Source organism: Mesocricetus auratus, unplaced genomic scaffold (assembly GCF_017639785.1).
Source record: "Mesocricetus auratus isolate SY011 unplaced genomic scaffold, BCM_Maur_2.0 Super-Scaffold_2245, whole genome shotgun sequence".
NCBI classification, from domain to species: Eukaryota; Metazoa; Chordata; class Mammalia; order Rodentia; family Cricetidae; genus Mesocricetus; species Mesocricetus auratus.
Window position 1 is genome coordinate 48,420,885 of NW_024429180.1, and position 11,686 is coordinate 48,432,570.

The 11,686-nt window shown below is 41.6% G+C and overlaps 1 pseudogene; it reads left to right on the top strand.

Annotated features, from left to right (window-relative positions):
- Positions 1 to 471: 471 nt before the first annotated feature.
- Positions 472 to 1,686, top strand: LOC101832359 (annotated as a pseudogene).
- Positions 1,687 to 11,686: the final 10,000 nt, after the last annotated feature.

Below are 11,686 nucleotides of genomic sequence, written 5' to 3' on the forward strand. Positions count from 1 at the left end.
GGAGGCCGGGCTGCGTTCCCTTCTCCAGCTCTTTCCCTGTGAACTACAACAAGTACTGCAAATAATGAGGCCACTTCCGTTTCTCTTTTGTTATTTTGCATCTGATCCATCTCAACAAAAAATCTTATTCAACATATGCACCACATAAAAAGAAACCACAGGGTATCTGCGGAGCTAGATTTTACTTTTCAAAGTTTATTTCTTTTGATAAGAAACCACGTTTTAGCGGAAGGAGGGAACTTTATAGCGGGAAGCTGAGGTTTCAAATTTTATTCAAGTTGTATTTTTATTAGAAACAATATTGTTTTTTCTTTGCAGAATATAAAAGACTAAATTTCATATTTCAATTTCTGTAAAGGCCCCAAGATCCAAATCCAACACTGAATGTGTATGCTTGACCCATACCCCATTAACATTAAGAGTGTGACTTATACATAAGGATGAGGCAACACACAGCCACCCACCGCCAGCATGAATAATACATGCTACTTAAGCCTTGAAGCAACGTGCTGCAGAACAGACTTCTTTGACATTTTGAGCACATCTAAACCGTAGTAACTAATGAAAATGAGATTAGTCTTTAAGATGTCTCTATACAATTTTGGATCTTAGACCATTACTCTGGATTCTATGTGGGTAGATTAAAATCCAAGTGTTTAAACTAGAAATATAGATGTGGTATAATTATAAACATGTAGATGCTCATTATTTATCCTTATATTTATACTTATGAACTTTGGAAATAAACTCATGTTGCACAGAAAAGACTGTATGTATCAGGGAATTGTGGACCCTAATCTGATGTGTTTTCAAGGGATTTGACTAGAAGGGCCTCATCAAAGAATATATGTGAATATTGACTAGCATCAAAAAAAACCTTTGTACACTAAGCAGATTTCAGATAAACAGTACCAATCACAGAGCATCCTTGTGACATTATCGATGGCAACGAAAGCTTCCTCCAGTATACCTGTCTGAATGGTCCCTCTCCAGGTAATCTCCTCTTCCCTGAAGAGGTCTGTTCTCTAAAACTGGTAGGCCTGAGGGTCAAATCTACTTGACATCAAAAGCTACCAGATTCAAAATGAGACTCATTAAAAAGTTCTGAATGTAATATCCCTTCACGCTAAAAGTCCTGGAGAGGAACTGAAGGCATTGTGTTGTAGAGGTGGGGCCTTGAGTGAACCACACCATTAGGAACTTCTACTCAAAAACAGGGCAGAGTGGGGAATCAGCAAGGAGAAGCCATCCACAGCTCCCAAGCACCCTTCTTCCTGTAGCCTCCTGAGTGAAGAGCTGAATTGCCATCCAGAAATCAAAGAAGACGTTGCTAGACAAGATAACAAACTGTTGCCATTGCTTAATGATATCAATTCCAAAGATCCAGTGTCTTTCTTGCAAGTAAAATATATTGAACCACAGCAAGAACCAAAAGAATTCAGATTGCCCATAGGACAACACTTTGATATGAGTATCATGGACATTCCCAAAGGCAAATTTCTGTTGTAGAAGCATTGACACTTCTCAATAGCCATAAACTTTCTCCAGAAACATGGACTTTTGGAAAAAATCACAAAAGAATACCATTTAGAACAGAAAGAGACAACTTCCCTTCTCAAATATTTATTCACTTTTGTTGTCAAAATCTTCCTTCCTGAAGACAAGAAAGCAATATGATCAAAATAAAGAAAACCACAAAACAACTTATGTGTACTTCCTATTTCTGTGTTCTCTTTTTTAGCATATGAAGTGTGTGTGTGTGTGTGTGTGTGTGTGTGTGTGTGTGTTAAAGTCCTGGGGAAACTAGGGACACAAGAGACATACCTCAACATAATAAAGGCAGTTTACACTAAGCCCATAGCTAACATTGACCTAAACAGAAACTCAAAGCATTTCTACTAATATCAGGAACATGACAAGGATGTCCACTATCTTCATACCTAGTCAATGTAGTACTTGTAGTCTTAGCTAGAGCAATAAATAAACTGAAGTAAATCAAGGCGATACAAATGGAAAGGGAAGAAATCAAAGTATCTTTACTTGTACATTACATGATTTTTTTTTACATAAAAGATGCTAAAAAGTCACCAGGAAACTTCTACAGCAGCTAAACACCTTCAGCAGCAAAGTAGCAAGATGCAAAATAAAAACACAAATCTGTACCATTCCTTTTTACAAATCCCAAACCTGTTGAGAAAGAAATCAGGGAAACAACACCTTTTACCATGGCCCCCAAAAGTAAAACATCTTGGGGAAACTAACTAAGCAAATGAAAGACTCATAAAATAAAAACTTTAAGACATTGAACAAAAAATTTCAGAAGGAAAGATCTCTCATCCTCAAAGATTGGTGGGATTAATATTGTAATATAGCCATCCTACCAAAAGCAATCTACAGATTCAATGCAATCCTCATCAAAATTCCAACATAGTTCTTCACAGAAATTTAAAGAATTTTCAGCTTCATACAGAAACACAAAAAACTCAGGATAACTAAACCAATCTCAAATAATAAAAGAGTTGCTGGAAGTATCACCACACCTGATTTCATGTTGTTCTACAGAGCCTTGGAAATAAAAATAGATAGCTTGGTGGTGGCATAAAAACAGACAGGTTGGTAAATAGATTTGAACTGAAGACCCAGACAAAAACCCATAGATCCGTGGACATCTGATTTTTGACAAAGAAACCGAAAATACACAATGGAGAAAAGACATCATCCTCAATAAATGGTGCTGGTTAAAGTGGATTGCTGCACATAAAAGAATACAAATGAATTCCTTTTTATCATCCTTCATGGATCTCAGCTCCTTTAAGAGACATCCAGTGTTGGCTGTCCTTGCCATCCTGTCCCTGAACTCTGAGATCCACCTAACTCTGTCTCCTGAATGCTGGAATTAAGTACATATGCCACTGCCTGGCAAAGAAAGTTGCATTTATAAGTTTTACGTGTGTGTGTGTGTGTGTGTGTGTGTGTGTGTGTGTGTAACAATAATACTGCAATAAAAGGAGGCTATGTATTAGGGTAGTATCAGGTATGCAGGGGGACACAGGAGGAGTCAAAAGGAGATGTGGGGAGATGATGTAATTGTAGTACAAATTATCATTTTTTTTCAAAAAAGAAACCATCCCAAAGAACCCTATGTTCTTCTAAATCTACCTACCTGAGCATAAGTAGTAGCTTATTCTCAAATTCAAAATAGGTCAGTCATGTGAATTTTAATGTTGGAAATAGACCAACAATAATGATGTTTGCTTGAGGTGTGTTCAAGATTGAGCAAGTTTTGCTCAGACATGAGATAGTTTCAAAGTTAAGAGGTAAACTTCTATGTTGAGTGAATCTCTGGCAATCATCTCAATATTTTAATGGGATTCCTTTAGCAAGGGGATATTTGCTTCCATTACAATTAGAGGCAAAGGGCTTAAAAAGGCAAATATGGGAAAGTACACCTTGCAGGTGATATTTTTCAGTTAATACATGACCCTAGGATTTAATCCCCTCTGAACCTGATTCATCAAGTTATGTCTGCAGTCTCCAACATTATCACTCAAATTCATTCAGTGTCACAAGTACTACTGAAGCTGAGTATTTTGCAACCAAATGACATGGACAAGAGTTTACTTCCTTAGGGAAAAGATAAGTCAGGGAAGAATGGTCAAAGAGTGATAGGGAGTATGCATTTCAGATATGAGAATCATGTACAAAGGTATGACAGTCTTACAATTGCATGTCTGCTCCCAAGTGCTATGGACTGATGTTTTTGGGGCTGTGATCAGAACCAGTCAAACAATCCTGGGTCTGGCCCTGAGTCGGGGAGTGTGGGTGAGGGAAGGCTAGATATCCAATAGCATTAAAGAAGAGACAGAGACATCTGTCAATACTGAATGCACCCATCATTCATGCATCATCTTAAGTAACCATCCAAAGATGGGGGCAATGACAGAACACAACTATTATCATGTATAAAGGGCTGATAGAAATTATTTCCCTTAATCCTAAAGACACTCATTTGCAGCACATACTCAAACCTTCAGGCATTTCACCCCAGCATGTATTACTAGCCTTCAGGGTGAGTGTAGACTAGTCCTGGCCCAAGTCTATCATTATTTAGATAGGAACAATTCTCCACCAAGGCCAGGACATCCAGCAGCTATTAGCTGACATCTAAAAGACAACAGAAATTCTGGGCTCTCCTGAACTTAGGGCAGTGTGTAATAGATTTCCAAAATATACATCCAGCCGACACCCAAGGACACCAAGGAGGCTAGTAAAAGGAAGTCTGAAGGCACCTAAAAATCTTAGCAATTGACTTCTGTTCTGACTAAGATGGCAATCCACAGGAAGATTTGACGAGAGGAGTGATGTTATCTGAATTACATTTTAATAGGAACATATTGGCTGTGCATTGGGAATACACTCAGGAACATGAGGATAGGAGCAGGGAATCCAATTTGGAGACTGAAAACATGATGGTGTCTAGGCCCTAGTCACTGGGAAGTTCGCAGTAGATGTGGTATGAAATGATTTTTTCTGCAGCTATTTTGAAAGTGAGATGACAATATTTTTAAAGAAACTAGATGTGAAATTTTAGAGTATCTATTCCAAGCCTGAAACTTAGAGCCTGAGCAATGGGAAAAATGGAGTTGCTATTTTCTGGAGTAAGGAAGACTTTAGAAGGAGCAAGATTGTGTAGAACATTAGGAGCCATGTTGGATATGAATTTGACACAGTGCAGGCATCAAAATAGCAGGAAGTCCAGGTTAGTATTTAAAATCCTGCTATTAATGTAAATTAACTTGGGATTAAGCATAGATAGAAAAGACAAGAGTACAATCTCTGGGACAATGAAAGAGACAGTTGAGAAGAAACTGATTACACGAATCAGATGCCAACCATTGATCAGCATGGAAAACAAGGAGCATTCATGGTCCATTGAAAGACTTTAATGCCCTTGACAAGGAAGTGTCAACAGAGGTGGAAAAAACCCTGCTCTCAATTTCTCTTACTAGAAGTAATGAAACATGAGAATCAAAGAATAACTAATAATAAACCCCCTTCAAGGTATTCTGTTGAGAATAGAGGAGGAGAACCACGCAAAGGGATCTAAAAAAGAACGAGTTCAAGAAGGTCTGATGCTTTTTTGTCTTTAGGATGACAAGAAATGTCTAATAGAAACTGGGGAAAACACAATCATGGGTATGATAAATGAAAAAGAATGCTGAAGTGGTGAGTGTCCTGGAGTAGACAGGGCTTGAACGGAAGGGAAGGACCTTAACTAGTAGCATGGTTGTGATGCAGCCTTTCCATTCAGCCTCTTTACAAACCATTTGTCATCTCCATTGCAAAACTAAGTGAAGCCAATTGAAAGGCTTGCCCCTCAAAGTGTGTTGAAATCTGATCCTTATATGTGGTGACATTTGGAGGTGGGGCTTTCTGGAGATGATTAGGGAAAAGCTAATGCTGCAAGGAACTGGTGCCCTCATAAAAGGAACTCCAGAGACAGCAACTTCATTCCTTCTACCAGGTAAAGATACAGCAAAACTTAGCCATGTATGAACTAGGAAATAGACTCTTATCGGGTGCCAAGTATAGAAGACTCAGAGCTGTGAGCAGTAAATGCCAGTTGGTATCCAGGTGAGGATGCACACAGCTGTAATCATAGCACTTTGGATGCTGATGCAGGAGAATGGAGAGTTTGAGACCACCCTAAACAACATAGTGAGACCCTGTGTCTAACAACAACAAAAACAATGGAATAGAAATAAATATATAAAGTCTGTTCTTTATAATTCACGCAGCTGGTAGTGTTTTGTTAAAATAGCACTCCATAGCTCTCCTTCTGCCCTTCAGTGAATTGGTCTTTAAAACTTGCTCGTTTTCTCTCCTGATTTTCCAAGTATAATTGTGCTCATTGCCTACCTAACCTAAAACCACTTCAGAGTTTTGTGCTTGTCTTCACAATCACCAACACACACAGTTATCTCAAAGGCCACAGGCATTTCAAATGTAACATTTTCCAAAATGAAGCCATTTTTTCCCTTCTAATGTGCTTCTACTACTTAGCAGAAAGAGCATAGGAATGAGTATCAGCAAATTTTCTAGGTTTAGATTTCCTTTCTTTTAGAAGTTATTTTGTAGGAAATGGCAAGTTATGACTTCCTTCGTCCTTGTTGGGTGACTTTTCCTGGGAACACATGAAGAAACACCTATTCACCCCAGACAGGTCACCAACAACAAATGGAACAAACAACAAACCATTCAAAAAGAAAAAGGTTGGTTGTTGAACCAATGAATTTACTGAGGGTATTTACAGGAGCTGTGGGTGATTCGAAAGGTCCAAAACCACACATACAAACACAAACAAACAAACAAACAAACAAACAAGCAGGATGCCTTCAACATGGGCAACATGGGCAATGCGGATGAAGCTGAGTTCCTGGAGCAACTTGTTCAACTTGCAGTCAGCTCTATCCTAAACAGCCCCCTCTTCCCAGGCAACTACCCTCTGATTATCTAAACCTGTTGCATGGAGGAGGTTTATGTGTCATACAGCATTTTGAATTTTGTAAGTTTCCTTAGGTTCCCAATTATTGAGAGAGAGAGAGAGAGAGAGAGAGAGAGAGAGAGAGAGAGAGAGAGAGAGAGAGAGAGAGAGTCTCCCATCTTCCTCCAGAATGTTTCCATCTGGGAGAAATAACTGCACAGTAGTCTTTATTAAGAATTGAACTTTAGAAAGGCTGCTCCCCCCCAAAAAAGAGAGATTCCCAGCCAGCAATGAGCATAAGAAGGCAACAACTAGATGGGGGGTTGGGGTGGGATATTGCCAGGATGAAGTAAAGGGTGGGAATGGTCATGGAGAGTCTCTTGAGTGAAGTCGCTAGAGAGAATTCTCATAGGTCATCCTGGAACTTGCCTAAGCGCAAGAATGACTGCATAGCTCAGGGTGTGGCCAGGAAGGGGGGGCGATGAGGGTATGAGGAAAGAGCCTTCATCTGGATTAGCTTTGGGCAGAGTGGAGAAAGGGAGAGGATGGGCTGTATCTTGTCTGGAAAACCTTGTTCATAAGGAGCCACAGCACAATGTTGTCCCTGAAACTAAAAGTTGAGTCATAGAGGACGTTGGGAAAAAGACTGGTATCTCAAATTTGCATTTGAAAAAAAATAAGTGGTAGCTACAGGAGTGACCAATTATGGCCAAGCTGGGCACGAAGAGAATCCTAATAGAGTATTACAAACATCAGGCCCAGCGATGGAGATGGATGATGAGGCTGAATTAAGACATAAACCAGAAAGGAGAAAGGGGAGAAAGTTAGGAAGGAATTAAAGTACAAACTTGATGGTCCTAAGCAGCATGGGCTGAAGGAATTTGAAAGCAAGATTCCGTGTGTGTGTGTGTGTGTGTGTGTGTGTGTGTGTGTGTGTGTGTGTGTGTGTGTGTGTGTTCTCACCCCCTACCCGGATCAGAGAGAGGCTCACACAGCTCATTGAGAGAATAAAATGAAATAATGGATGTCTGGCACATGGAAGAGGCTCAATAAACATTGTATTCCCTGCTGTTCTCTTATTACTGGCATCATTACTTAGCAGTTACTGAAGCCAGAAATGTGGGAGTAATTCTAGTTCCTTCTATTCTTTGCCCTCATGTCCAGTGTCCCAGAGTTCAAGAGCTAAGAGAGGGACAACCAGGGTGGGAAGCATTCTGCATGGGGTGTGTGGCTTGCCTCTGGCCTGAATTGATGTTTTTGGAAGAACAGGCCAAAGGGCATTCTGTTTCAAGATACTCTGCAGTCTGTACCCTTCAGGGCTTGCATTGGTGTGAGTGAGAGGTGAGTCATGACTCCTCCATCTCTCCTGCTTCACATTCTTTCTTTAAGTCCAGTCAGACTCTTATAAATTAGAAGGTGCTCACCCTTCTGCAGAGAAGGACAGGGTCTCAAAGGAACCCAGGACAAATGACTAATTGAAGTGCCTATTTAACATATCAAGGTGGACTCTGGCATCCAGGCTCTCAGCATTGCTAGGACCTATTACAGAGCCATCATTTTGGCTGTCCACACCCTAAACGTCTCCATCCCCTGAGCTTCCCTTCCCTTCTCCCAGCTTCTCTTCCCATAAAACCTAGCTAATGTTGGCTATGTGATCTCTTGGCTCTCAGATGCTCTCTTTGACCCTGACACCCATGGCCAGGTTCAGTCTGTTGGCCATGTTCAGTCTGGACACATCCAGATGCTTGTGACTGTTTTCTCCCTCATATCTACAAGAAACCCTACTTCTCATCCATATGTAGGAGCAGCCATGTCCTTACTTTTTCCATTCAAATAAACAAGATTTTTTTCATTCAAGTTAAATAGAGCTGAGGACAGTTTGGGGTCTTTTATGTAATGGGAGGTGTATATTGTTTTAATTTATGTGTGTGTGCTTGTTCACATGTGTGAGGGAACTCATGCACATGGGTGGGTGCATGTGTGTGCTGAATCCACAGGTCTATGTGGGATGTTGTTCCTTAGGAATCATCTGCCTTGGTCTTTGTGAAGCAGGGTCTCTCCCGAGGACCTGAGGCTTGCCAATTGAGTTAGACTGCCTGTCTTGCTGGCTCCAGGAATCCATCTGTCTCTGCCTCTCCAGTGCTGGGCTTATATGTGTACACCATCACGAGCTTCATACATGGATTCTGGGGAACAAACTCGCGTCTTCATGCTTGCATTTTACCCACTGAACTATCTTCCCAGGCCCAAATGTCTTATTTTTAGAAATAGTTAAGACCAGAAAAGGCAAAAGTATGCTGATGGAACACAGACTGATTGCTGACAAGGATGAGGTAAAAGAAAAAGAGGTCCTGGGCCTGGATCTACTTTGATGGCTGCATTCCTTCAAATGGCTCCAAGCTAACTGCACCAAAAGCACACATCTAATAATATTTAAGTTATAGCCCAATGGAGCACATTTTAGATAGACAAAGCACCAAACAAATAGAAACTCTCCTAAGTAGATAATAAGGGTTTGATAAACAGGCTCAAAGAGTAATGATGGATTCAGACCAGTTATGAGTCATCAACTTGCACTCACTCCTTCCTGGGTGCTTGTTCTTGAATTTTTTTTTGGAGTGGTGGTCATTGAGATACACTTATTATGTAGCCTTGAATTCACAGCAATCCTTCTGTTTCAGTCACTTGGGTGCTACCATGCTTGGCAATAGCTGAATTTTAATAAAGAATTCTTTTTCCCCTAGATTTTTCAATTTAAATTATAAACAATCTTATTTTACATATCAATTCCAGTTCCCTCTCCCTCCCATCCTTCCATGCCTTCCACCAACCCCGCATCCCCTTTCTGCCTTCCATGGGGGATCTTCAAATTCTGTCACATCATTTTGAGCAGGACCTAGGCCCTCCTTGTTGTCTAGGTTGAGAATGTATCCCTCTATGGGGAATGGGCTCCCAAAGTCCATTAGTACACTAGGGATAAATACTGATGCACTACCGGAGGCCCCATAGATTGCTCAGGCCTCCTAACTGACATCCTCATTCAGGGGGCCTGGATCAGTCAGATGCTGGTTTCCCAGCTATCAGTCTGGGGCTCATGAGCTCCCACTTGTTCAGATCAGCTGTTTCTGTGAGTTTCCCCAGCATGGTCTTAACCCTTTGCTAATCATTCTTAATGTTGGAAAATGCCTTTAAGACCTAAAAAAAATCTTCAGTAGGGTGATTTTTTTTTCTGAATTCGGTTTCCCAGCACCCGTATGACTGCTCACAACCACCTGCTAGTCCAGTGCCAAGGGATCCAACACCTTCTTCTGGCCCTCCAGGGCACTATGCATATGGTATACAAACATACATGTAGGCAAAACAGTCATGCATATAAAACAAAAGGATATGTTTTACATGGAAATAGCTATATTAAATGGAAACACACACACACACATGATACAAATAGCAAAGAAAAGAGGCCTAGAAGTGACTGTTCTACAAAGTTACAAAACAGACTTAAGACAAAAACTGTTACTAAAGACCAAAAAAAGCACATCTTTATTTGAGGCAGGGTCTCATGTAGATCAAGTTAACCTGAACCTCACTATGTAGCTGAGGATAGCCCTGATCCTGGATTCTCCAGCCTTCCCCTACCCAGTGCTGAAATTACAGGTGTGTGCCACCATACCTACTCTAAGAAGGAATTTTTAGGGCTGGAGAGATAGCTCAGCATTTTTTTGCATTTTTATTTTAATTTTAAATAGCTTGTTTTACATGCCAATCCCAATTCCCTCTCCCTCCCCTCCTCCCGCACCCCCCATCCCCCCATCCTCTCACCCTATTGCCAATTCCTTCCACATAGGGGATATCTAGAGTCTGTCTTTTCACTCAGGGTAGGGTCCAGGTACTCCCCTAAGAGTCCAGGCTGAGAGAGCATCAGTAGGGTGATTTTTTTATGCAAAGTATTTTGCTATAATACAGAGGGGACCCTAAGAGAGATATGCATGGTACCCCGGAGAAGGAGAATGGGACAGGATTTCCTGAGAGGATTGGGAGCTTGGGGGAAGGGGAGAGGGAGCAGGGAGAAAGAGAGAGGGAGAAGAGGAGATGAGAGGAGGACATGGAGGAGCAGAAAGTTTGAGTCAGGGAAGAATAGAGAGTAGAATGAGAGATACCATAATAGAGGGAGTCATTGTAGGCTTGAAGAGAGATCTGGCGCTAGTGAGATTTCCAAAGATCTACAGGGATGACACCAACTGGTTATCTAAGAAATAGTGGAGAGACTACCTTAAAAGTCCTTCCCCAATAATGAGATTGACAACTACCTTGTATGCCATCCTAGAGCCTCCATCCAGTGGCTGATGGAAGCAGAGGCTGACACCCACAGATAAATACTGAAATGAACTCCTGGAACCCAGTTGCAGAGAGGAAGGAGTGATGAGCAAAGGGGTCAAGATCAGGCTGGTGAAACCCACAGAAACAGTTCTGAACAAGGGGCACATCATGGGCCCCATACTGATGACTGAGAGGCCAGCATGGAACTTATTCAGACCCCCTTTTAATGTGTTGTCTTTCCGCCAGCCCCTTGGGCCCTGCCACAGTTAGCCACTTGGGTCCCGCTGCTGTCTCAGCCCCCAAATAGCACACAGGATATTATATTAATTATAGGCTGTTGGCCATTTGCTTGGTTTCTTACTGGCTAGCTCTAACTTAAGTATTTAACCCATAATTGCTAATCTAAGTATTTTCATGTAGTCTACTCTTACTGGAGGAAGGGTCCGGACATGTTGCTTCTCCCGTATCCTACATCTTGACTCACTGTGCTTCTCTTTCCCAGAATCCTCCTCAACTTCTAGTCCCACCTATCTTGCTTCCCTATTGGCCAACAGTGCCTTATTAACATATACACAGAAGGCCTTCCCCTGTCACCCCTATATTTGGGTGTCCGTGAGGAGGCCTTGACAATCTATGGGGCCACAGGTAGTAGATCACTATTTATCCCTGGCATAGAATGAACTTTGTGAGTCCATTCAACATGGAAGGATGCTCTCTCATCCTGGACACATGGGGAAGGGACTAGGCCCTGTACAGGATGATATGACAGACTTTGGAGATCCCCCATGGAGGACCTCACCCTCCCTGGGGAACAAAGTGGAAACTGGGTGGGGGTTAGAGGGTTGGTGGGGTGTGGGGGAAGAGGGGAGGGAGAGGGAGTTGGGA